At 38.2% G+C, this 25,255-nt stretch overlaps 1 protein-coding gene, 1 non-coding gene and 1 pseudogene across 8 annotated transcripts in view; 2 read left to right on the plus strand and 1 right to left on the minus strand.

The window, feature by feature from the left end:
* Positions 1-25,255, plus strand: part of THSD7B (thrombospondin type 1 domain containing 7B) — a 952,777-nt gene that overhangs the window by 460,149 nt on the left and 467,373 nt on the right. The gene's annotated exons all lie outside the window — the stretch shown is intronic.
* Positions 4,026-4,666, plus strand: LOC119544472 (annotated as a pseudogene).
* On the minus strand, positions 8,089-8,195 carry LOC119545067. The gene has a single exon (XR_005219043.1). It is a non-coding gene; the product is annotated as a U6 spliceosomal RNA (small nuclear RNA).

The raw sequence follows: 25,255 nt of genomic DNA on the forward strand, positions 1-25,255 counted from the left end.
TAATGTTGAACATTTTTTTCGTGTGCTTTTTGGTCGTATGGTGCTTTTGGTCGTGTTTGTCTTATTTGAAAAGTTGTCTAATAAAGTTTTTTACCCATTTTTAATTGGGTTGTCTTTTTGTTCTTGAGTTATAGGATTTCTTTACATGTTTTTCATATTAAATCCTTATATGTGGTTTCAACATATTTTCTCCATTCTGAAGGTGTTTTTGTTTTACTTTCATAGTCATGATGAAGTCCTCTGATGCACAGACAGAAATTTTGATTATGTCCCATTTATATATTTTTTCATTTGTTGCTTGTGCTATTGGTGCAAAGTCTAAGAAACCGTTAACCTAACACATAGTTCTGAAGATGCTTCCCTATGTTTTCTTCTAGGAGTTTTATAGTTTTGTACTTCTATTTAGGCCTTTCATCCATTTTGAGTTATTTTTTGAATATTGTGTGAGGTAGGTATCCACTTCATTCTTTTGTACATGGACATCTGGATTTTTGAGCACCGTTTGTGAATAGGCCATTCATTTCCCGTTGAATGAACTTGGCACCCTTGTCAGAAACCAATTGGTCATGGACATGAGGTTTATTTCTGAACTCTCTATTCAGTTCCATTGGTATATACATCTGTCCTTGTGCCAGTATCATGCTACTTAAATTACTGTAGCTTTGCAATAAGTTTTAAAATCAGGAAGTGTAAGTCATCCAACTTCGTTCTTTTTCTAGATGGTTTTTGGTTATTTGGGAACTGTTACCCTTCTGTAAAAATTTGATTAAGTTTTCCATTTCTGCAAAATAAGGATTTTGGAATTTTGATTGTTATGGTCTTTTGTAAATTGCTGTATGTAGAATTTAAATCTTAACAATATTTAATGTTCTACTTCATGAACATGAAATACCCTTCTGTTTACGTAGGTATTCTTTTAACCTAAACATTCTGCACATTTTCAGCAACTGCTCTCCATTCTTTAACCTCATTCTATATCCTGGTAACCATATTCTAGATTTTATGTCTATGGGTTTACATATTATAATTAGTTCATATTAATGAGATCATACAGTATTTGTCCTTTTATATCTGACTTATTTGACTTAATATACTCAGGTTTCATCCACGTTTTGTGCTTCAGGACTTCATTCCTTCTTGCTTTTGAATAATATTCTATTGTATGAATGTACCACATTTTTTTCACTTTTTAAAAAGTTTTTATTGTGAAATATAACATTTATACAGAAAAGTGATATATTTAAAAATACAGTTTAAAAGGTAGTTTTAGTGCAAATTTCAAAGTTTAGTATGGGTTACAATGCCACAATTTCAGGTATTTCCTTCTGGCTGTTCTAAGACACTAGAAACTAAAAAGAATTATCTATATAATGATTCAGTAGTCATAATCATTTGTTAAATCCTAGCTTCTCTGTTACAACTCCTCCCTCTCATTTGATCAGTTTCTAAGTCTTCAGAGATATTTGGGAATTACCATTCTAACTTCTTCATGTTGAAAAGGGGTGTCAACATAATGGGGTAAGAGAATGCAACTGGTTGATGTTCTGAGTAGAACTGGTACCTCTAAGTTTCAAGGCTTATCTGGCATAGGAACAATCTGGAGGTTTTAAGTTTCTGGAAAATAAACTTAAGTAAAACTTTTAAAAAGCTGTATATAGAGCCCTAGGCTTTCTTTAGGGTTTTCAGGAATACTGTTGGATGGGGCTTCAAATACCATGGCAATTTTTGATATCTGGCTGAAGCTTGCATAAGAGTAACCTCCAGAATGACCTGTTGACTCTATTTGAAACTCTTAGCCTCTGAAACCTATTTCTCCCTTTTGGTCAACAAGACATCATCAATCCCACGATGCCACGACCAGGCTCATCCCTGGGAGTCATGTCCTACATTACCAGGGTGACTTACATCTCTGAAAGTCATGTCCCATGTAGGGGGGAGGATAGTGAATTTATTTTGTGGAGTTTGGCTTAGAAAGAGGGGCCACATCTGAGCAACGAAAGAGGTTCTCTGGTGATGACTCTTAGGTGTGTTTATAAGTAGGCTTAGCTTCACATTACAGAAAAATAACAGATATACACAACCACACATAAGAGAAAACCCAAAACACCCTCTGTCCCTTATCCCCTCCAGTTACTTATTTACCTCTAGTACTGGTGTGGTACTAGTAAGGTATTGCTGTTCAATATAGTCCATAGCATACAATACATAATTTTTCCCATTTATCACTCTATTATTAACTCTTTGTACAAAAGTTATACATTTGAAGCTCATGCAAGAACTTACTTTTATTTAATTGGTGAGACGCATGACTTTAGACAACCTCTTTCAATCATATTCACCTTCAGTAGGCACTGTTCCAGTTTGCTAATGCTGCCATTTCACAAAATACTGGAAATGGATTGGCTTTTATAAAGGGGATTTATTTGGTTACAAAGTTACAGTCTTAAGGCCATTAAGTGTCCAAGGTAAGGCATCACCAATAGGGTACCTTTACTGGAGAAAGGCCATTGGCATCTGTAAAACCTCTGTTGTCTGGGAATGCACATGGCTGGCATCTACTGATCCTGGGTTGTGTTCCAGCTCTTCTCTCAGTTCCTGTTCATTCTTTAAAATTTTGCTCTTGGGGCATTTGTCCTCCCTCACCTTCTCCAGAGCAAAAGTGTGCTTTCAAAGGCTGTCTCCAAAATGTCTCTGTAATCTGCAGCAGCAAGCTCCTTCTGTCTGAACTTCTTATACAGGACTCTAGTAAACTAACCAAGGCCCATGCTGAATGGGCAGGGTTGTGCCTCCATGGAAATTATCTAATCAGAGTTATCACCTACAGTTGGGTGGGTCACATCTCCATGGAAACAACCTAATCCAAAGGCTCCAACTTAATCAACAGTAATACATCTGCCCTCACAACATTGCATCAAAGAACATGGCTTTTTCTTGGGGTCATAATATATACAAACTGGTACAGGAACTATTATTTACAGTCCCAACGATGAACTACAATCACCTCTATCCATTCCCAAACATTTAAGATCAACCTCAGGAACATCGATGTGGAAACATCTGTGCAAATGTCTATTACTTAAAATCCCAACAATAAACTACCATCACCTCTGTCCACTTCTAAACATTTAAGTTCAACCTTGGAAACTTGGTTCATGTCACTGCTTTCAGATCTTCTGGGTTTATACTGAGTAGCAGAATTGCCAGGTCATAAGGCAACTCAATGTTTAGTTTTCTGAGGAATCACCAAATTCTCTTTCCTAGTGGCAATATCATTTTACTTTCCCACCAGCAGTGAATAAGTGTTCCATTTTCTCCACATCCTCTCTAATGTTTGTGGTTTCCTGATTGTTTCATAGTGGTCATTCTTACAGAAGTGAGATGATATCACATTGTGGTTTTGATTTCCATTTCCCTAACAGCTAATGAAGATGAACATCTCTTCATGTGCTTTTTAGCCATTAGTATTTCCTCTTCAGAAAAATATTTGTTCATATCTTTTGCCATTTATACTTTGGTTGGTTATCCTTTTCTTGTTGAGTTGTAGGATGTCTTTATATATACTGGATATCAAACCTTTATCAGATATATGGTTTCAAAATATTTTCTCCGTTTGAGTTGGCTGTCTTCTTCACCTTTTTGACAAAGTCTTTTGAAGCACAGAAGTGTTCAATTTTGAGGAGTTCCCATTTATCTATTTTTTTCTTTTGTTGCTTGTGCTTTGGGTATAAGGGCTAAGAAGCTACCTCCTATTACTGGGTCTTGAAAATGTGTCCCTATATTTTCTTCTAGGAGTTTCATGGTACTGACTCTTATATTTAGGTCTTTAATACACGTTTAATTAATTTTTTATAGGGTGTGAGGTAAGGGTCCTCTTTCATTTCTTTGGATATGGATATCCAGTTCTCCCAGCCCTATTTATTGAAGAGACTATTTTGTCCCAATTCAGTGGATTTGGGGAACTTGTCAAAAATCAATTGACCATCAGTCAGACGGGGGATGGAGACACTTCTGGAAGAACCATCACAATGGCCGCCCAAGGAGAACCCCAAGTTCAGTTTAAACTTGTATTGGTTAGCGATGGTGGTATTGGAAAAACTATATTTGTGAAACATCGTTTGATTGATGAATTTGAGAGGAAGTATATAACCACTTGGGCATGGAGGTCCATCCCCTTGTATTCCATAGCAACAGAGGGCCTATTAAAGTGGGATGCGGCTGGTCAGGAGAAATTTGGTGGCCTGAGTAAAGGCTATTACATCCAAGCCCAGTGTGCCGTTATAATGTTTGATGTAACATCAAGAGTTTCTTACAAGAATGTGCCTAACTGGCATAGAGGTCTGGTACGAGTGTGTGAAAACATCCCCATCGTGTTGTGTGGCAACAAAGTGGATACTAAGGACAGGAAAGTTAAGGCAGAATCCATCGTCTTCCACCAAAAGAAGAATCTTCAGTACTATGACATTTCTGCCAAAAGTAACTACAACTTTGAAAAGCCCTTCCTTTGGCTGCTAGAAAACCGATTGGAGACCCTAACTTGGAGTTTGTGGCCATGCCTGCTCTTGCCCCACCAGAGGTTGTCGTGGACCCAGCTTTGGCAGCACAGTATGGACATGACTTAGAGGTTGCCCAGATAACTGCTCTGCCAGATGAGGATGACGACTGGTGAGAAAGTGAAGCTGGAGCCCAGTGTCAGAAGTCTAGTTTTATAGGCAACTGTCCTGTGATGTCAGTGGTGCAGCATGTTTGCCACTTTATTATATAGCTAAGTAGAACATGTGCTTAATCTTTGGGATGCTGAAAGAGATGGATGGGCTTTGGAGTGAGTGTGGCAGTTAAAAAAAAACCTTCATTTTTTGCACCTGCATATTTAGCTGTTTTGGAACACAGTTGTTTCCTTTTTGAGTTTCAAATATAAGACTGCTACAGTCACATCAAAATATTCAGTGGTGAAGTCTTGTTTGTTACTGTCATACCCATTCCTTTTCGTTTAGAATCAGAGTAAGGTTGTATTTAAAAAAAAAAAAAAAAAAAATCAACTGACCATAGATGTGGGGGTATATTTCCGAACTCTTGATTCAATTCTACTGATCAATATGTCTGTCTTTGTGCCAGTACCATGCTGTTTTGATCACGTGGCTTTATAATATCCTTTAAAGTAAAGAAGTGTAAGTCCTTCCACGTCATTGTCTTTTTAAGGATGGTTTTGGCTATTCAGGGCCCCTTCCCTGCCAAATAAATTTGCTAATTAGCTTTTCCAAGTTTGAAGGATAGGATGTTAGAATTTTGATTGGTTTTGCATTGAATATGGAGATCATTTTGGGTAGAATTGACATCTTAACATTTAGGCTTCCTGTCCATGAACATGGAATGTCTTTCCACCTATTTAGGCCTTCTTTGATTTCTTTTAGCAGTATTTTGTAGTTTTCTGTGTACAGGTCCTTTATGTCCTTGGTTAAGTTTATTCCTAAGTACTTGATTCTTTTAGTTACTATTTTGAATGGAATTTTTTTTTATTGCCTCCTCAGTTGGGTCATTACTAGTGTATGGAAACATTACTGATTTTTGTACATTAATCTTGTATACTGCCACTTTGCTTAACTTGTTTATTAGCTCAAGTAGCTTTGTCTTCAGTTCCTCAGGATTTTACAAGTGTAGGATCATGTCATCTGCAAATAATGCAAGTTTTACTTGTTCCTTTTCAATTTACATGCTTTTTATTTTTTTTCTTGCCTAATTGCTCTAGCTAGAACTTCTAGCACAATGTTGAATAATAGTGGTGACAGTGATCATCCTTGTCTCACTCACAATCTTAGGGGGAAGGTTTTCAGTCTCTCACCTTTGAATACTTTAACATATTGAGAAAGTTTCCTTCGATTCTTACCTTTTGAAGTGTTTTTATCAGAAAAGGATGCTGAATTTTATCAAATGCTTTTTCACTATCAGTCGAGATGATCATATGATTTTTCTCCTTTTGACTTGTTAATGTGTTGCATTACATTGATTGATTTTCTTGTGTTGAACCACCCTTACATGCCTGAAATAAACCCCACTGGGTCATGATGTATAATTCTTTTAATTTGCCATTGGATTCTATTAGCAAGTATTTTGTTGAGAATTTTTGCATCTATATTCATTAGGAAGATTGACCAATAGTTTTCCTTTCTTGTAGTAACTTTATCAGGTTTTGGTATTAGAGCTATTTTAACATCATAAAATGAGTTAGGTATTGTTCCTTTTAATTCCATTTTTTTGGAAGGGTTTAAGCAGGAGTTGTGTTACTTGTTTTTTGAAATGTTTGTTAAAATTCCCCTGACACCTTCTGACCCTGGACTTTTCTTTGTAGGAAAGTTTTTGATGACTGATTGAATCTCTTTATTTGTGGTTGGTTTGTTGAGGTCTTCACTTTCTTCTCAAGTCAGTATACGTTGTTCATGTGTTTTTAGGAAAGTGTCCATTTCATCTAACTTGTCCAGTTTGTTGGCCTACAATTGTTCATAGTACCCTGTTATGATTTTTTTTTTTTATTTCTTCAGGGTCTGTGGTAATGACCCCTCTCTCATTTCTGATTTTATTTATTTGCATCCTCTCTCCTTTTTTCTTTTCAGCCTAGCTAACGGTCCATCGATTTTACTGATTTTTCTCAAAAAAACAACTTTTGGTTTTATTGATTCTTTTTTCTTTTTTTTTTTTTTCTCCAATTCATTTATTTCTGCTTTAATCTTTGTTATTTTTCTTACATTTGCTTAGGGTTAGTTTGCTGATTTTTCTCTGGTTTCTCCAGGTGAGTAGTAAAGTACTCAATTTTTGCTCTTCTTTTTAAATATAGGCATTTAGGGCAATAAATTTCCCTCTCAGGACTGCCTTTGCTACATCCCACAGGTTTTGATATGTTCTATTCTCATTTTCATTAATCTCTAGATATTTACCTAATTCTCTTGCAATTTCTTCTTTGACCCACTGATTGTTTAAAAGTGTGTTATTTAATCTCCATATATTTGTGAAAGTTCTGGTTCATTGATGGATATTGATTTCCAGCTAGATTCCATTGTGTTCAGAGAATGCACTTTGAGTAATTCAATCCTTTTAAATTTATTAAACCCATTTTGTGCCACAGCATATGATCTATCCTGAAGTACATTTCATAAACACTAGAGAAGAGTGTATTTCCTGGTGTTTTGGGGGTGTAATGATCTATATATGTCTGTTAGTCTAGTACATTTATCACATTGTTTAGATTCTCTATTTCCTTATTGATTGTCTGACTGGTTCTCTATATAGAAGAGAGGGGTGTATTAAAGTCTCCCAGTAGTATTGTAGAAATGTGTATTACTCCCTTCCATTTTGCCAGTGTTTGCCTCATGTACTTTGGAGTTCCTTTGGTTGGGTGCATAAACATTTATGATTGTTATTTCTTCTTGATGAATTGTCCCTTTTATTAATATGTAGTGTCCTTCCTCATCTCGTGATATCTTTGCATTTAAAGTCTATTTTGTCTGACAATTGTATAGCTACTCCTGCTTTCTTTTGGTTATAGCTTGCGTGGAATATCTTTTCCATCCTTTCCCTTTTAATCTATGTGTATCTAAGATGAGTCTTAGATGAGTCTCTTGCAAACAGCATATAGATGGATCATATTTTTTAATCCATTCTACTAATCTGTATCTTTTTATTGGGGAATTTTGTCCATTAACATTCAAAGTTTTTACTGTGAAGGTGATTCTTGAATCTATCATCTTATCCTTTGGTTTTTATTTATCAGATCTATATTTTTCCCCTCTCTCTCTTTTTACCCTTTAAGTTACCCTTACTAATACTCTTCAATTCTTTGCCCTCCTCCAGACCTTTTTCTCATGTCTTTTTTTCTCAGCTGGTAGAGCTCCCTTTAGTATTTCTTGCAGGGCAGTTCTCTTGTTAGTAAATTTTCTTAACATTTGTTTGTCTATGAAAATTTTAAACTCTCCCTCACTTTTTTCATTGTTAATAAGTTTATTATTAAAATCATGGTACAGTTATAATAAATGACATTAATGTAGTTACAGTATCATGCAATATTACAACAATAAGATAACACCTATTCCTTTGTATGTCAAAAATACGTAATGCTTCCTGAATTTGCATGTCATCCTTGTGCAGGGGCCATTCTAATCTTCTCTCTGTCATTCCAATTTTAAAATACGTGCTGCCAAAGCAAGCACACTTTCCCTCACATTTGAAGGACAACTGCTGGATAATTCTTGGCTCTCAGTTTTTCTCTTTCAGAATCTTGAATATATGATACCACTGATTTCACACCTCCAAATTGCCCATTGAGTAGTTAGAACTTAGTCTTATGTGGCTTCTCTTGTATGTGGTGAATTATTTTTCTCTTGCTGCTTTCAGAACTTTCTCTTTCCCTTCAGCATTTGACGTTCTGATCAGTGTGTGTCTTTGAGTGGGTCTGTTTGGATTTATTCTATTTGGAGTTCACTGGGCTTCTTTGATTTGCATATTTATGTCTTTTTTAGAAGAGTTGGGATATTTTCCCCAATTACCTCCTCAAGTAACCTTCCTAGGCCTTTACTCTTCTCCTTCTGGGACACCAGTGACTCTTATGTTTGTGTTGCATGTTGTCCATCATTTCCCTGAGATCCAATTCAAATTCTTCCATCCTTTTTACCATTTGTTCTTTTGTGTGTTCAAATTCAGTTGTTGTCCTCTAGTTTACTTATTCTGTCTCTGCCTCTTCAGATCTGCTGTTGTGTGCTGTTAATAAATTTTTAGTTTGATATACAGTATCTTTCATTTTTATCAAATCTGCTGTTTTTCTATTCTTTCAAATTCTAATTTATGCTCTTCTAGGGTCTTAATACCCTTTATGTCTTTAGCCAACGCATTGAGGTTATTTCGGAGATCTGTATGAACGTCTTTGATTAGTTGTTTCCAAATTCTGTGTCTACAGCTTTTTAATTTGGTCATTTGGCTTGGCCATATCTTATTGCATCTTCATATGCTTAGTGATTTGTTTTGTTGATTTCTAGGCATTTGCTTATCTTAATAAGGTTATTTTGAAACTTGATTTCCCTTTCCAGTCTAAAATATTGTAGTTCCTTCGGTTTGTGTTGAAGCTCAGACAAGAAGTTTGCCAGGGTGCGTTTTCATTGTCTTCCCAGCAGATGATGCTCTTGGACCACCTCTTCCCCATAATCTTGCCTCTCCCAGCTTTGATAGTACACTGGGCCAGGCTCCAACCAGGCAGCAATCCAGTCAAGGCTGCGATTCTCCATGTACACTGCTCTGGAGGTAAGAGGTGGACTTTGTGCACCTTGAGTGAGACCCCGCCTTTGGGCACAATGTATCCAGTGGTTTCCAGGCTCCTGGGAACTGAGAGGTACCACTTTACCTACCAACAGCCAACTCTGGAGTGATCTGCCTTTTGTCATCCAGCAAGACCTGGGTTTGTATTACGGCACTGTTTTGATGTTGGATTGTCCATGTCTCTCAGTCAAAACATGGCTGAGTTCCAATCCAAGAGGTGTAGACCAACTCCAGTGGGCTGGGGATAGGGTCTGGAGAAGCTCTGAAAAGCCCTGTAATTTTCCCTTGCAGTTCCCAGACTGCCCAGCAGTTGGTGCTGTTTGGTGACTTTATTGTCCTCAGAAGCTGTGTACCTATGAGCCCTGACAGCATCTGACTGGGTGGGTCTGAAACTATGATGTTCATGTGCCATCACTTAGCCAACCAAAATGTTACACAATGTGGGGCTGTGTCCTCCACATTACCTGTGGCGGAAGACTCCCCCAACTGCCCCCAGTCTGCAGCTGTCCCCCAGGCAAGGATCAGGCCTCCCACTGCTGTTTCCCTCATGGGTGGGTATGGGCACCAGGACCCAGGGCTAGAGACAGTCTCCGTCATGTTTTTGCAGCCTCTTCATCCCTCACTGACCTGGGCCTTGAAATGTCCTGCCCTATCCCCCAGGTCCCCAAACAGTTGATTTGGGTAGCCTTTGCCTGGGTGGTTGCTGCCTTTTTAGGGAAGATTTTGTGGTCCCTCTCTATTCCTCCATTTTAGAAAATCCTCCTTGCTGCCCTTTTGTATTCCACCCTCCCTAGCAGCTTAAGTCCTTCTGTGGGTCTTTGTGGGCTTGGGTCTCTGTATCTGGATATAGGTGGATCTGGGTCACTGCTGTGAGAGATTTTATAGACTTTGTCCCTGGTAGGAGGTGGGAAGGATCCCAGCTGCTGTGTCTGTGCATTTGCTGAGGTGTGTTTACTGAATGTGGGGTAGAGGGGAGGACTGGCTGGTCTGTGACAGAAGTTTCTTACCTGATACTTTTCTTTTTCTATAATTCAGCATTTGTTGAATCCTTCTCCAGTCTATACCTTCCTCCAGAGTTCTGAACAAGTGAGAATAGTCTTTTATTTCTGCTGAATCTCTAGGGAGAGGTTTTCAGTAGCTGTTTACAGTGCTGTGTTGATGAAGTCACTCATATATACTACATTTTGTTTATCCATTCATCTGTTGATGGACACTTGGGTTGTTTCCATCTTTGGGCAATTGTGAATACTGGTGCTATGAACATCAGTATGCAAATGTCTGTTCACATCCCTGATTTCAGATCATCTGGGTATATCCCGAGTGGTTGGATTGCTGGGTCATAAGGCAACTCAATACTGAGGAACTGCTAAACTATCCCCTGCAGTAGCTGCACTATTTTACATTTGCACAAGTAGTGAATAAATGTCCCAATTTCTCCATATCCATGCCAACTTTTGTAGTTTCCTGTTTATTTTCATTCTAGTAGGTGTGAGATGATGTGGTTTTGATTGTATCTCATTGTCATTCTGATTTGCATTTCTCTATTAGCTAGTTGTACTGGTTTGAATTTATTATGTCCCCCAGAAAAGCCATTTTCTTTTAATCTAGTCTTGTGGGTGCAGACTGAGGGGTGGAATCTTTTGATTATGTTGTTTCCATGGAAATGTGACCCACCTAACTGTGGATGAGGCCTTTGATTAAATCATTTCCATAGAGGTGTAACCCTGTCCATTCAAAGTGGGTCTTGCTTAGTTTACTGGAGTCCTTAAGAGTGCTCAGGGTCTGACACAGACCCAGATGCTTGGAGCTACAGACAGAAAGATGTTTGGAGATGCTAAGCTAAGAGATGAAGCCCAGAGTTTGCCCCAGAGATGCTAAGTGAGGACCTCCATATGCTTAGAGAGAAACAGCCTGGGAGAACAAGCAAGGGTGCACAGGAGGTGAGAGAGAGAAGCTAAGAGAGACATAAGCTGGAAGACATTTTGGAGAAAGCCATGCCTCTTCCTAGTTGACAGAGGTGTTCCGGACACCATCGGCCTTATTTCAGTGAAGGTATCCTCTTGTTGATGCTTAGTTTGGACACTCTTATGGCCTAAGAACTGTAAATTTGTGCCCTAATAAATACCCTTTATAAAAGCCAATCCATTTCTAGTATTTTGCATAATGGCAGCTTTAACAAACGAGAACACTAGTGAAGCTGAGCATCTTTTCATATGCTTTTTAGCCATCTATATTTCCTCTTGGAAAACTGTCTATTCATGTCTTTTGCACATTTTAAAATTGATTTATTTGTCATTTTATCATAGAGTTTATATATTCTAGATATCAAACCCTTATCAGAAGGTGATTTATAATTATTTTCTCCCTTTGAGTCAATTGCCTTTTTACCCTTTTAACAAAGTCCCTTAAGGCATTGAAGTATTCAGTTTTGAGCTTATCCCCTTTATCTATTTTTTCTTTCATCACCTGTGCTTTGGGAGAAAAGTCTAAGAAACTACCCTCCTATCACTAGATTTTTGGAGTTTGTCTCTCTACAGTTTCTTCTAAGAGTTTTATGGTACTGGTTCTTATATGTAGATTTTTGATCCATTTAGAGTTAATTTTTTATTAGGGTATGAGATAAGGGTCTTCTTTCACTCTTTTGGTTATGGATATCCGGTTCTCCCAACATCATTTATTGAAGAGATTTTCTGTCCCAGTTGAGTGGACTTGGGAACCTTCTCAAAAATCAATTGACCAGAGAAGGGGCAAAATGGTGGCATAGAGAGATGTGGAATTTACTTAGTCCCCTGGAACAATTAGTAAACAACAAGGAACAACTAGTAAATAATCTGGAATAATTGCTGGGGGACAACCATGACTGTCTAGACATCATACTCCAACCTGGATGGGGAGGAATGCCTGAGATCGCAGCATAGAATCTGTAAGTAAAAGTTGCCAAACCACTCTGAGAGCCCACTCCCCCAATGGCAGACTTTGCTGTAAAATCTTTCTGTGGTAGAAACTAGTAGCACTCTCCGAGAGTGAATATAGCCCAGGTAAGCTCCAAATGGGGTTTTAATTAGCAAATATGGAGTCTGAATACTAGCTACAAACCCCCAACAAGCAGTCAGAACCAGAAGACTCATCTGTACTGGAAGGGGGATCCTAGAAGACCGGGTGTTACCTCTGGCCAACGAGTGAAACTGGGGGCCGTGTCTGGCTCCAAAAGGGGGCTTTCTGTCCCTTTTTCTCTCTCTCTGAACCTCAGGGGCTCAGAAGAGAGAGCCGCAGCCATTTTCATTTCGCAGTGCTCTGACCCAGACAGGGGTGGAGATAACAGAGACAGAGAGACACTTCAAATGCAGATGATAAATCCCTAGGGGGTGTATCTTCTGTAGGAGGAAGGAGGTGGGGGCCAGCTTTCCCTTCAGAACCATACCCCAGAGTCTGGGGGGAAAGGGCCAAAACAGAAACTGAAGCCACAACACTTCCTCTTACACCAGCTGGGAGCGACAGGCTGACAGGCGCTATCTACTGGGCAGGTTAGGAAAAGCACAGTGACTGGAAGCCTCACAGGAAAGTCTGTCATTCCTCTAAGACATGCCCTGAATATAACCCATTCTGAGATTTGAACCTGTTCTGGTCTAGGAAAATCTGACTGGGATAACCGAGGAAACCAGATGCCTAGACAACAGAAACTACAATCCATACTAGGAAAAATGAAGATATGGCCCCGTCACAGGAACAAACTTATACCTCAGTCAAGATACAGTTGAGATATTGTTTCACTTTAAAGAAACAATCTATTAAAGATTTTCAAAGAGATATGCTAAATCAGATAAAAAAACAAAATCAATGAGTTCAGAGAAAATATAACAAAAGAGACGAAGGCTATAAAGAAAACACTAGGTGAACATAAGGTAGACATCGGAAGTTTAGAAAAACAACTGGCAGAATCTATGGAAATGAAAGGTACAACACGAGATAAAAAACGCAATGGAGACATACAGTAGCAGATCTCAAGAGGCAGAAAAAAACACTCGAACTGGAGAAGAAAACATCTGAAATCCTACACACAAAAGAACAGATAGGGAAAAGAATGGAAAAAATATGAGCAGTGTCTTAGGGAATTGAATGACGACATGAAATGCATGAATGTACACGTCATGGGTGTCCCAGAAGGAAGAGAGAAGGGAAAAGGGGCAGAAGCAATAATAGAGGAAATAATCAATGAAAATTTCCCATCTCTTATGAAAGACATAAAATTACAAATCCAAGAAGCACAGTGTACCGCAAACAGAATACATCTGAATAGGCCCACGCCAAGACACTTAGTAATCAGGTTATCAAACATCAGACAAAGAGAATCCTGAAAGCAGCAAGAGAAATTGATCCATCATGTACAAAGGAAGCTTGATAAGACTATGTGCAGATTTGTCAGTAGAAACCATAGAGGCAAGAAGGAAGAGGTGTGATATATTTAAGATGCTGAAAGAGAAAACCTGCCAGAGGTCTTCTCTTTTTTCTTGAGTCAGTGTAGTTTGTGTGTTTCTAGGAAGTTGTCCATTTCATCTAAGTTGTCTAGTTTATTGGCTTACGGTTGTTCATATTAACCTCTTATGATCTTTTTTTATTTCTTTGGGATCTGTAGTCATTCCTTCCCTCTTATTTCTGATTTTATTTATTTCCAGCATCTCTCTTTTTGTCTTGTCATTCTAGTTAAGGTTTTGTCAATTTTATTGATCTTCTCAAGAACCAATTTTTGGTTTTATTGATTCTCTCTATTGTTTTTTCTTCATGTCATTAATTTCTGCTCTAATCTTTGTTATTTATTTCCTTCTCCTTGTTCTAGGATTAGTTTGTTGTTCTTTCTCCAGTTTGTCCAGTTGTTCAATTATATCATTAGTTTTCAGCTCCTTCTTCCTTTTCAATGTAGACATTCAGGACTGCAAATTTCCTTCACAGCACTGCCTTCACTGCATACCATTAGTTTTGATAGGTTGTGTTCTTGTTTTCATTCATCTCAAGATAATTGCTGATTTCTCTTGCAATTCCTTCTTTGACCCTCTGATTGTTTAAGAGCATGTTGTTTAACTTCTGTATATTTTCTCCTTTTGTTATTTCTTTCCAGCTTCATTCCATTATGATCAGAGAAAATGCTTTGTATAATTTCAGTCTTTTAAAATTTATTAAGACCTGTTTTGTGCCTTAGTATATGGTCTATAGTGGAGAGTGTTCCATGAGCACTTGAGAAGAATGTATATCCTGCTGTTTTGGTGTGCAATGTTCTGTATATGTATGCTGAGTCAAGTTCATTTGTCATGTTATTTACTTTCTCTGTTTCTTTATGGATCCTCAGTTTAAATATTCTATGTATTGGGGAGAGTGGTGTGTTGAAGTCTCCCACTATCCCTTCAGTTTTGCCAGTGTCTGCCTCATGTACTTGCATGTACTACTTGATTGGGAGCATGAATATTATGATTGTTCTTTCTTCTTGGTGAATTCCCCCTTTTATTAATATATGGTATCCTTCTTTATCTCTTACAGCATTTTTTGCATTTAAAGTCCATTTTGTCTAATATTAGTATCACTACCTCAGCTTTTTTTGGTTACTGTTTGTGTATAATGTATTGTGCCGTCATTTCACTTTCAGCCTATTTGTATCTTTGTGTCAAAAATGAATCTCTTGTAAACAGCATATCGATTGGTCATATTTTTTAACTGTTCTGTCAGTCTTTGTCTTTTGACTGGGGAGTTTAATCCATTAATTTTCAAAGTTATTACTATAAAGGCAGTTCTTACTTCAACCCTCTTATCCATTGGTTTTTATTTGACAGATCTTTTTTTTTTTTCTTTTTTTATCCTTTTAGTTACCCTAACTAATACTCTTCAATTCTGAACCCTTCTCCAGACCTCTCTTTCATGTCTTTTCTTTTCAGCTGGCAAAACTCCCTTTGGTAGTTCTTGTAGGGTCATTTTCTTATTAACAAACTCAGTTTTTGTTTGTCTGTGAATATTTTAAACTCTCCCTCATCTTTGAAGGACACCTTTGCTGATAGAGAATTCTTGGCTGACAATTTTTCTTGTTCAGTATTTTAAATAGATTGTACCACTGCGTTCTCACCTCCACAGTGTCTGATGGGAAATCAGCATTTAGTCTTATTTGGCTTTCCCGGTATGTGGTGAATTGCTTTTCTCTTACTGCTTTCAGAATTTTCTCCTTCTCATCGGCATTTGAGAGTCTGATTAGTGTATGTCTTGGAGTGACTCTACGTAAAGATTTCTTTTTTTTTTTTTTTGCCAGTGGTAAATTATTTTGTTACAATACATATACATTTAGATTTTTCTAAAATTATTGACAGTCTTACAAATTGCTTATGAATGTTCTAATATTAATTTTTTAAATGAAAAATTTATAGTCTTGTGATCAAAACATTTTTTCAGGAAGGAATGCTTAAGAGTCTAAACCTATCTTATACATTGTGCCATAGACCATGGAAACAGTAAAGCACATAGATCTCTTACACAGATACTTTAACAAGTCTTCACATTTTAATAGCGGCTAAAATGCAGACATGATATTCTTTTAAATTTTTTAATTGTTGTAATTCACAAACCATAAAATTCACCCTTTTAAAGTATATAATTTAGTGGTTTTTAGTGTATTTGCAGATTTTGTGCAGCCATCACCACTATCAAATTTCAGAATATTTTCATCACCCCAAAAAGAAATCCTGTACCCATTAGCAATCATTCTCCATTCCCCCTAGCAAATGAGACATTATATTCTTCAAGCAGAGTTTATTATTTAGCAAAATCACAGGGCTGGGGAAACCTCAAGAAATCATCTTTTTCATTTCCTACCTTTAACAGCTTCTGAAAGGAGACACATCTTTTACAATAGATACTGTATACTTTAATAATTAATGAGTGACATATTCACATGATATCCACATTATGCTAGGTAAGATGGATTCTGCTTTCAAAAGAGCTTACTTAACTTTTATTTTACAGCTGTATTTTCAATCAGGGACCAAACCCTACAGTATTATGAGCTTTAATTCTTAAAAAGTTATTCTCAGATTTATTATAAGATATTATTGGAAAATTTGTCTACTTTTTGACTGCTTCAATATTTTATTCAGTTTTATTGAGATATGTTCACATATCATACAGTCATCCAAAGTGTACAACCAGTTGTTCACAGTGCCATCATGTAGTTTTGCATTCATACCCCAATCTATTTTTGAACATTTTCCTTGTACCAGAAAAAGTGAAAATAAGAATAAAAAAGTAAGAGTAGAAAAGAACACTCAAATCATCCCCCTACCCTATTTTTCATTTATTTTTTGGTCACCATTTTTATACTCATCCATCCATACACTGGATAAAGGGAATGTGGTCCACATTGTTTTCACAATCACACTGTCACCCTTTGTGAACTACATTGCTATACAATCGTCTTCAAGAGTCAAGGCTACTGCTTTGCAGTTGGATAGTTTCAGGTATTTACGTCTAGCTATTCCAATGCATTAAAACCTAAAAAGGGTTACCTATATAGTGCATAAGAATGTCCACCAGAGTGACCTCTCAGCTCTATTTGGAATCTCTCAGCCACTGAAACTTTATTTTGTTTCATTTCGCATCCCCCTGTTGGTCAAGAAGATGTTCTCAAGCCCATGATGTCAGGTCCAGATTCATCCCCAGGAATCATATCCTGCATTGCCAGGGAGATTTATACCCCTGGGTGGCAGATCCCATGTAGGGGGGAGGGCAGTGAGTTTACCTTCCAAGTTGGCTTAGCTAGAGAGAGAGGGCTATATCTGAGCAACAAAGATGTACTCAGGGGGAGCTGCTTAAGCACAATTATAAGCAGGTTTGGTCTCCTTTGCAGTAACGAGCTTCATAAGGACAAGTTCCTTGACAGAGGTCTCAGCATGTGAAACCACCAGTCCTCAATGTTTGTAAGAACGTTAGCAACAATCCAGGTGAGGAAGCCCAACACCTCTCCATCTTCCCCCAGCTTCTCAGGGGGTTCCTGCATATATATTTTTGTTCTCTGTCCAAATTACTTTGAGATGTGTCTATATTCCACACTAACCTATGCAAACCTACCAGGTCTCACTTTCTATTAAAAGTTCCATGTAATTATGGTATTTCAATAAACTGCATGAGTTAAATTGTTTAGGAAATACAGATCTTGCACCAACTAAACATCTCTTCCCTTGGTCTCCTATGGAATTTGAAGTTTTAAAACGCAGTTAGTATTGTCTTTTACCCTTTGGCTCAATTTGCCCTAGTCCTAACCACATCTGCTTCATTCATATCTCTAGGTGAAGTCTGTACTCTTTCAGCTTTTTTAACAGTTGCTGTATGTGCTAATACTGACATTCATATCTGCCGAGTTCTAGCTCTGAGTTTCAGGTGTCACACAGATACCCAAAGTTCCAGGGATCGATCAGATTATACACAAAGGGATCAGCATCTCAGAGTCAGGAGATAGCCATTACAATTCAGGAATAGATGTGACTGCTGTAAGCTTACAATCTAGGGACTGTTGCAGTGACTGTTCCCCTGATAAGCTGTGCTCTTAAGGTTCAATTCTGAGTTTACGCATTGTAGTTAGTCCATATTGGTGAGGCAGTGTAGTGTTTGCCTTTGTTTCTGACATAATTCACTCAAAATTCTGTCTACAGGTTCCATTCACCTTGTTGCATGTCTCATAGCTTCATTCCTTCTCTCAGTTGCTCAATATTCCATTGTATACACACACAATTCATTCTGTTCCTCAGTCGATGTACCCTTAGACCACCTCCACCCATTGCAAATCATGCATACTCTCTCCATAAACACCAGTGTGCAAATGTCCATTCATGTCCCTGCTCTCATATCCTCCAAGTAAATGCCCCCTAATGAGGTAGCAGGACCTTAAAGCACCCACATACTTACCTTCGTGTAGAACCACCCCCCTGTCCTCCAGAAAGGCTATGCCATTCTGCCTCCTAACCAACAGTAATTACGTACACCCCTTTCTCCATGTTTTCACCGGGACTTTTATCCATGTTTATATTCTTCCGTACAATTTTATAGAGCTATATTCACATACCATATAATTATCCACAGTGTCCAATCGGTTGTTCATGGTTTCATCATACAGTTGTGCTTTTATCACCACAGTCAGCACTTGAAAACATTGATTTCTACAAAAAAAAGTTTTTTTTTTAACAAATAATAAAAAAGATAATAAAAAGAGAAATAAAATACCATACAATACAATAGTAGGGTCAGACAACTCCACTATTACCAAGAATCCCATATCCCTCCCTTATATCCCCCTCTCATACACATTTAGCTTTGGTATATTGCCTTTGTTACATTTAATGGAAGTTACTGTTGACCATACACTCCAGTTTGCTTTGATTATATTTTTTCTCCTATACCATCCCCTATCCAACACTCTGCATTGTTGACATTCACTTGTTCTCCCATATGCAAGAATGTTTAATATTTGTACATTTGGTCACAATCTTTGAGCACTCCAGTTTTTGCTAAGTTAAACTGTCCCAGTCTTTATCTTCTATCTTTACCTCAGGTGTCATTCATGTCCCTAGCCCACCTCTTTCAGCTTTATTCACAGACATCTTTGTTCAGTGTAGTTGCAATATTGTGCTACCATCACACAGTGTTATGCTATCTATTTCTGGATCTATACAATCAATCCTGCTGAACATTCTGTAGACCTTCAGCATCAAATGCTCGATTTCTACCCTCTTTCTATCTCCTGGTAGCCTATGTTATCAGTTTTTAACTCCCAAAGTTTGCTCATTAATGTTAGATCATATTATTGAGACCATACTGTATTTGTCCTTTTGTTTCTGGCTAACTTTGCTCAACATGATGTCCTCAAGGTTCACCCACATTATTATATGTTCCATGTCTTTGTTCTGTCTTACAGCTACGTAATATTCCATCATGTTTATGTACCACAGTTTGTTTATCCACTCCTCCATTGATGGACATTTGGGCTGTTTCCATCTCTTGGCTATTGTGAATAATGCCATGATATACCTCAGTTTATAAATGTCCGTTCATGTCTTAATTTTTATTTCCTCTGAGTATATACCTAGTACTGGAATAGCTGGGTCATATGGCAAATCTATACTTAGCTTCCTGAGGAACCTCCACAGTCTTCCAGAGTGGTTGCACCATTTTACATTCCCACCAACAATGAACAAGTGTGCCTCTTTCTCCACATCCTCTCCAGCACTTGTCATTTTCTGTTTTTTGGATAATGGCCATTCTGGTAGATATGAGATGATATCTCATTGTGGTTTTGATTTGTATTTCCCTAATAGCCAATGAAGATGAGCATTTTTATCTTTTTGAGTCATTTGTATTTCCTCTTCAGAAAAGTGTCCATGTCTTTTGCCCATTTTTTAATTGGGTTGTTTGTCTTTCTGTCATTGAGTTGTAGGATCACTTTATGTATTTGGGATATTAAACCCTTATCTGATATTCTGACCTTGCCAGGGGGCTACTGAAGTGTAAAAAGATAAGGAGTCAGAGATCAAGAAAGGAGGAGGGGCAAAATGTAAGGGAAAAAAACCCAGCCTTTTTGGATCCAGGGAATGGGTGCCCTCTTGTATGTATCCCCCCTTCCCAGAGCCCAGCCCTTCTCTAGCACCCCCAGCTCTAAAAGTTAATTAATTAATTTGTTAATTAATTCTGCAGTTGAGGTTGGGTTAAGCTCCCTTCTTGCTCCCAGCAGATTTTTTTTTTTCCATTCAGGGAGCCAGCTGTGAGACAGTCTGAGACGTCTGGGTGGGGACAGGCACCAGACCCCTGGTCGAGAGAACTTACAGATTTTGCTGTGATCTCAGCTTTTCCTCAGCTTTTTCACACAATCCAGACTTGTGTACGATATGTGACTGGTCACTGGAGACCCTGAAAACACTGTTTCGTACAGCTGCTGACCAATTACCAGCTGCTGTAGAGGAGAGACTAAATTCCACTCCTCACCACTTCGCCATCTTGCCTGGCCCCGACTGCTCAGATTTATTCTTTTTGGAATGTGTTGTCCTCCTTGGATTTGCATATTTATGTCACTTATAAGGGTTTTGAAATTTTCAGCCATTATTTCTTTAAATATTCTTCCTGCCCCTTTCCCTTCTCACCTCCTTCTGGGACACCCATGATGCATATGTTTGTGCACTCTTTGTTGTCAGTCATTTCCCTGAGACTCGCTCAATTGTTTCCATTTTTTTCTCCATTTATTCTTTTTTCTGTTTGAATTCTATTGCTCTGTCTTCTAGCTTGTTGATTCTTTCTTCTGCCTCTTCATATCTGTTGTGTCTCCAGTTGTATTTTGAATTTCATCTACCAGTATTTTTTATTTCCATAATGTCTGTTATTTTTCTTTGTATTCTTTCACATTCCTCTTTATTCTCTTTTAGTGTCTTCTTTATATCCTTTACCTCTTTATACACATTTCTGTCATTTCTTTCAATTGATTCAGGAGATCTATTTGAACATCTTTGATTAGTTCCAGTTTTTGTGTCTCCTCTGACTTTTTAGTGTGTTTCTTTAACAGGGCCATTTCTTCTTGAGTTTTAGTGTGCCTTGTGATTTTTTGCTGATAATCTAATCATGTGATTATCTTGATGGGTCTATTCTGAAGGTTGTTTTCTCTTTTTTTGTCTAGGATTTAATTGCCTGGGTTTGTGTTAGCGCACTGTTTTGACAAATGGATCATCCATATTTCTCAGCCAAAGCCATGCATGGGGTATAGACCAGCTCCAATGTGCCTAGGGTAGGTCTTGCGAAGTTTTGAAATGCCCTCCCTTTTCCCCTGCACTTTCTAGCCTGCCTAGAAAATGGCACTCTTTGGGTACTTAATCATCCTCAGAAGGTATTTACCTCCTGGAGTCCGAGCAGCTTCTGATCAGGAGGGGCTGAAACTGCAGGGTTCTTGTGCCCTCACTTTGCCAGCCAAAATCTGACTGTGTGAGGCTGCGTCCCCATGTACTTGGGGCAGAGGACTCCCACAGCCACCCAGGTCTGCAGATAATGCCCCGCTGCTGTTTCCATCAAGGGTGGGGGGAGTGGTGGACACCAGGACTCATGACTGGAAATACATTCTCTGTACATATTTTCTCAGACTCTTCATCCCTCACTGACCTAGTACTTGAAATGGTCTCCCTTATCACCCAGGTCACCAAACAGTTGATTTGTACAGTTTGGCTGTACTGTTCCCTCCCTAATTGTCCATTTTGGAAACTCCTTCTTGGTGCTCTTTTGTATTCCACCCTCCCCAGCAACTTGTGTCCTCCTCTGGGTCCCTCTGGGCTTGGGTCTCCGTGTCTGGATATAGGTAGGGATCTGTCTCATGCTCTGAGAGATTTGATAGTCTGTGTCACCTGTGGGAGCTGGGAGGGAACCCAGCTGCTGCCTTGGGCACTTTCTGAGCTTCATGGGACTGGTGAGGGGGATGGGAGAGGACTGGCCAGTGCAGGATGGAAGTTTCCTACCTGATATTTTTCTCTTTCTTTGATTCATCATTCATAGGATCCTTCTCCAGTCTTTACCTTCCTCCAGAGTTCTGAACAAGTGGAATTTATCCTTTTTTTTTTTTCTGAATATCTGGGGAGAGGTTTTCAGTAGCGTCTAACATTACCACGTTGATGATGTCGTCTAAGATGCTTTTTATTTCTTTTTCTTGCTTATTTTCTCTGAATAGAACTTACAATACAGTGTTGAAAAATGTGATAGTTGGCCTCCTTGTCTTGTTCCTGATTGTAGAGGGTTTGCTTTCAGTCTTTCAACTCTGAGTATGGTGTTAGGAGTGGGTTTTTCAAATAGCTCCTTTATCATGTTAAGGAAATTTCCTTCTATTCCTAGTTTTCTATGTGTTTTCACTAAGAAGGTGTGCTGGATTTTGTCAAATGCCTTTTCTTTGTCAATTATGATGATCATGTGTGGGTTTTTTTTTTTCCAAATCTGTTAATTTGCTGTATTATATTAATGAATTCTTTTTATATTGAACCACCCTTACATAATTGGATATTTCCCACTTGATCATGGTGTATAATTCTTTTAATGTGCTTTTGGATTTGGTTTGCTAGGTTTTTTTTTGTTTGTTTGTTTGTTTTTGTTTTGTTTTGTTTTCTTTTTTTAGTATTTTGCATCTGTATTCATAAGGTATATGGGTCTGTAATTTTCTTTCCTTGTAGTATCTTTATCTGGCTTTGGTATTAAGGTGATGTTGGCCTCATAGGATGAGTTGAGAATTGTTCCTTGCTCTTCAATTTTTTTGAAAGAATTTAAGCAGGATTGGTGTTAATTCTTCATAGATTGGTAAAATTCACCAGTAAAGTCAACTGATCCTGGAATTTTCTGTTTTGGGAGGTTTTTGTTTACTGATTCAGTCTCTTTGGTAGTTATTTATCTGTTGAGATCTTCTATTTCTTCTTGCATCAGTGTTGGTATTTATTTATTTTTTTTTGATTCTAGGAATTGTTTAATTTCATCCAGGTTATCTAATTTGATGACATACAGTTGTTTATAGTATAATCCTTTTATAATCTTTATTTTTTCTTTGGGGTAATGCCCCCCTTTCATTTCTGATTTTGGTTATTTATGTCCTCTCCCTTTATTTCTTTATCAGTCAGGTAAAGGTATGTTAATTTTATCAGTCTTTTCAGAGAAATGATGTTTAGTTTCATTAGTTTTCTGTATTAGTTTATCCTCATTTCATTTATTTCTGCTCTAATCTTTGTTATTTCCTTCCTTCTGCTTGTTCTGGGTTTAGTTTACTCTTCTTTTCCTAGATCCTCTAATTGTGAAGTTAGGCCTCTGATTTGAGATCTTTCCTCTTTTTGCATTCATCACCCCAATCTATTTTTGAACATTTTCCTTTCACCAGAAAGAATCAGAATCAGAATAAAAATAAAAATAAAAAAAGAACACCCAAATCACCACCTCCCCATCCCACCCTATTTTTCATTTAGGTTTTATCCCCATTTTTCTACTCATCCATCCATACACTGGATAAAGGGAATGTGATCCATGGGGTTTTCACAATCACTCTGTCACCCCTTATAAGCTACATCGTTATACAATCATCTTCAAGAGTCAAGGCTACTAGGTTGGAGTTTGGTAGTTTCAGGTATTTACTTCTAGCTATTCCAATATATTAAAACCTAAAAAGTGTTATCTATATAGTGTGTAAGAATGTCCACCAGAGTGACCTCTCGAGTCCACTTGAAATCTCTCAGCCACTAAAGCTTTATTTCATTTTGCGTCCCCCTTTTGATCAAGAAGATGTTCTCAATCCCACAATGCCAGGTCCAGATTCATCCCTGGGAGTCATATCCTGCATTGCCAGGGAGATTTACACCCCTGGGAGTCAGGTCCCACATAGGGTAGAGGGCAGTGCAATCACCTGCCAAGGTGGCTTAGTTAGAGAGAGAGAGGGAGGGCCACATCTGAGCAACAAACAGGCACTCGGGGGAAACTGTTAGGCACAATCATAAGCAGGTTTAGCCTCTCCTTGCAGCAGCAAGCTTCATAAGGGCCAGCCCCAAGACAGAGGCCTCTCACATCAAACCATCAGTCCCCAATGTTTGTGAGAACATCAGCAACAATCCAGGTGAGGAAGTCCAACACCTCTGCATTCTCCCCCAGCTCTTCACAGGGACCCCAAATATATATTTTTATTCTCCACCCAAATTACTTTTCTTTCCTCTTTTTTAATGTAAGCATTTGGAGCTACAAATTTCTCTCTCATCATTGCCTTTGCTGCATCTCATATGCTTTGCCATGTTGAATTTTCATTTCTGTTTGCCTCAAGTATTTCCTATTTTCCCTTGTGATTTCCCCTTTGACTTACTTATTGTTTGAGTATGTCATTTAGGTTCCATACGTTTGTGAATTTTCCAGTTCTCCCTCTGTTTTCTGTTTCTAGCTTCATGATCAGAGAAGACACATTTTATGACTTCATTGTTTTTTTTTTTAATTGAGACTTATTTTGTGACCTAACATGATCTATCCTGGAGAATGTTCTATGTGCATTACAGAAGAGTGTGTGTTCTGTTTCTGTTAGGTGAAGAATATTAAATATGCCTGATAGATCTGATTGTATTTTAGTATTTGTGCTAGTTTGAATCTGTTATGTACCCCATAAAAAGCCATATTCTTTAATGCAGTCTTGTGGGGGCAGACCTGTTATTAGGTGGGATCTTTTGATTAGGTTGTTTCCATGGAGAGGTGATCCACCCAGTTGAGGGTGGGACCTTTTGATTAGATTATTTCCATGGAGATGTGACCCCATCCATTCAGGGGGGTCTTAATTAGTTCGCTGGAGTCTTTAAGAGAACTGACACCCAGGTGTTTGGAGAAGCTGAGAGAGACACTTTGGCAAGGAGCTAAGATGTGTAATCCAGCATTTACCCCCAGGAAAAGCTGAGAGAGAAGCTAAGAGAGATGCTTAGAGAGAAAACATCTAGACACATTTTGGAGACAGCCGTTGAAACCAAACGTTTGGAGATGCTAAGCTAAGAGATGAAGCACAGAGTTTGCCCTGGAAGAGCTAAGTGAGAACCCCAAAGATGCTTAAAGAGAAGGCCACTGGAATCAGAAGCTGAAAGCACACAACCTAGGAGCAGAGGACCAGCAGATACCAGCAACATGCCTTCCCAGCTAACAGAGGTGTTCCAGATGCCATCGGCCTTTTTTCAGTGAAGGTGTCCTCTTGTTGATGCCTTAATTTGGACACTTTTATGGCCTTAGAAGTGTAAATTTATAACCTAATATATCGTCTTTATAAAAGCCAGTCCATTTCTGGCATTTTGCATAATGGCAGCTTTAGCTAACTGGACAGTATTGTTCAAGACTTCTATTTCCTTACTGATCTTCTGTCTTGGTGAGCTATTGTTGAAAGTGTTGTGTTGGAGTCTGCTACTGTTAATGTAAAACTGTCTTT

Source organism: Choloepus didactylus, chromosome 9, assembly GCF_015220235.1.
Source record: "Choloepus didactylus isolate mChoDid1 chromosome 9, mChoDid1.pri, whole genome shotgun sequence".
Classification (NCBI taxonomy): domain Eukaryota; kingdom Metazoa; phylum Chordata; class Mammalia; order Pilosa; family Megalonychidae; genus Choloepus; species Choloepus didactylus.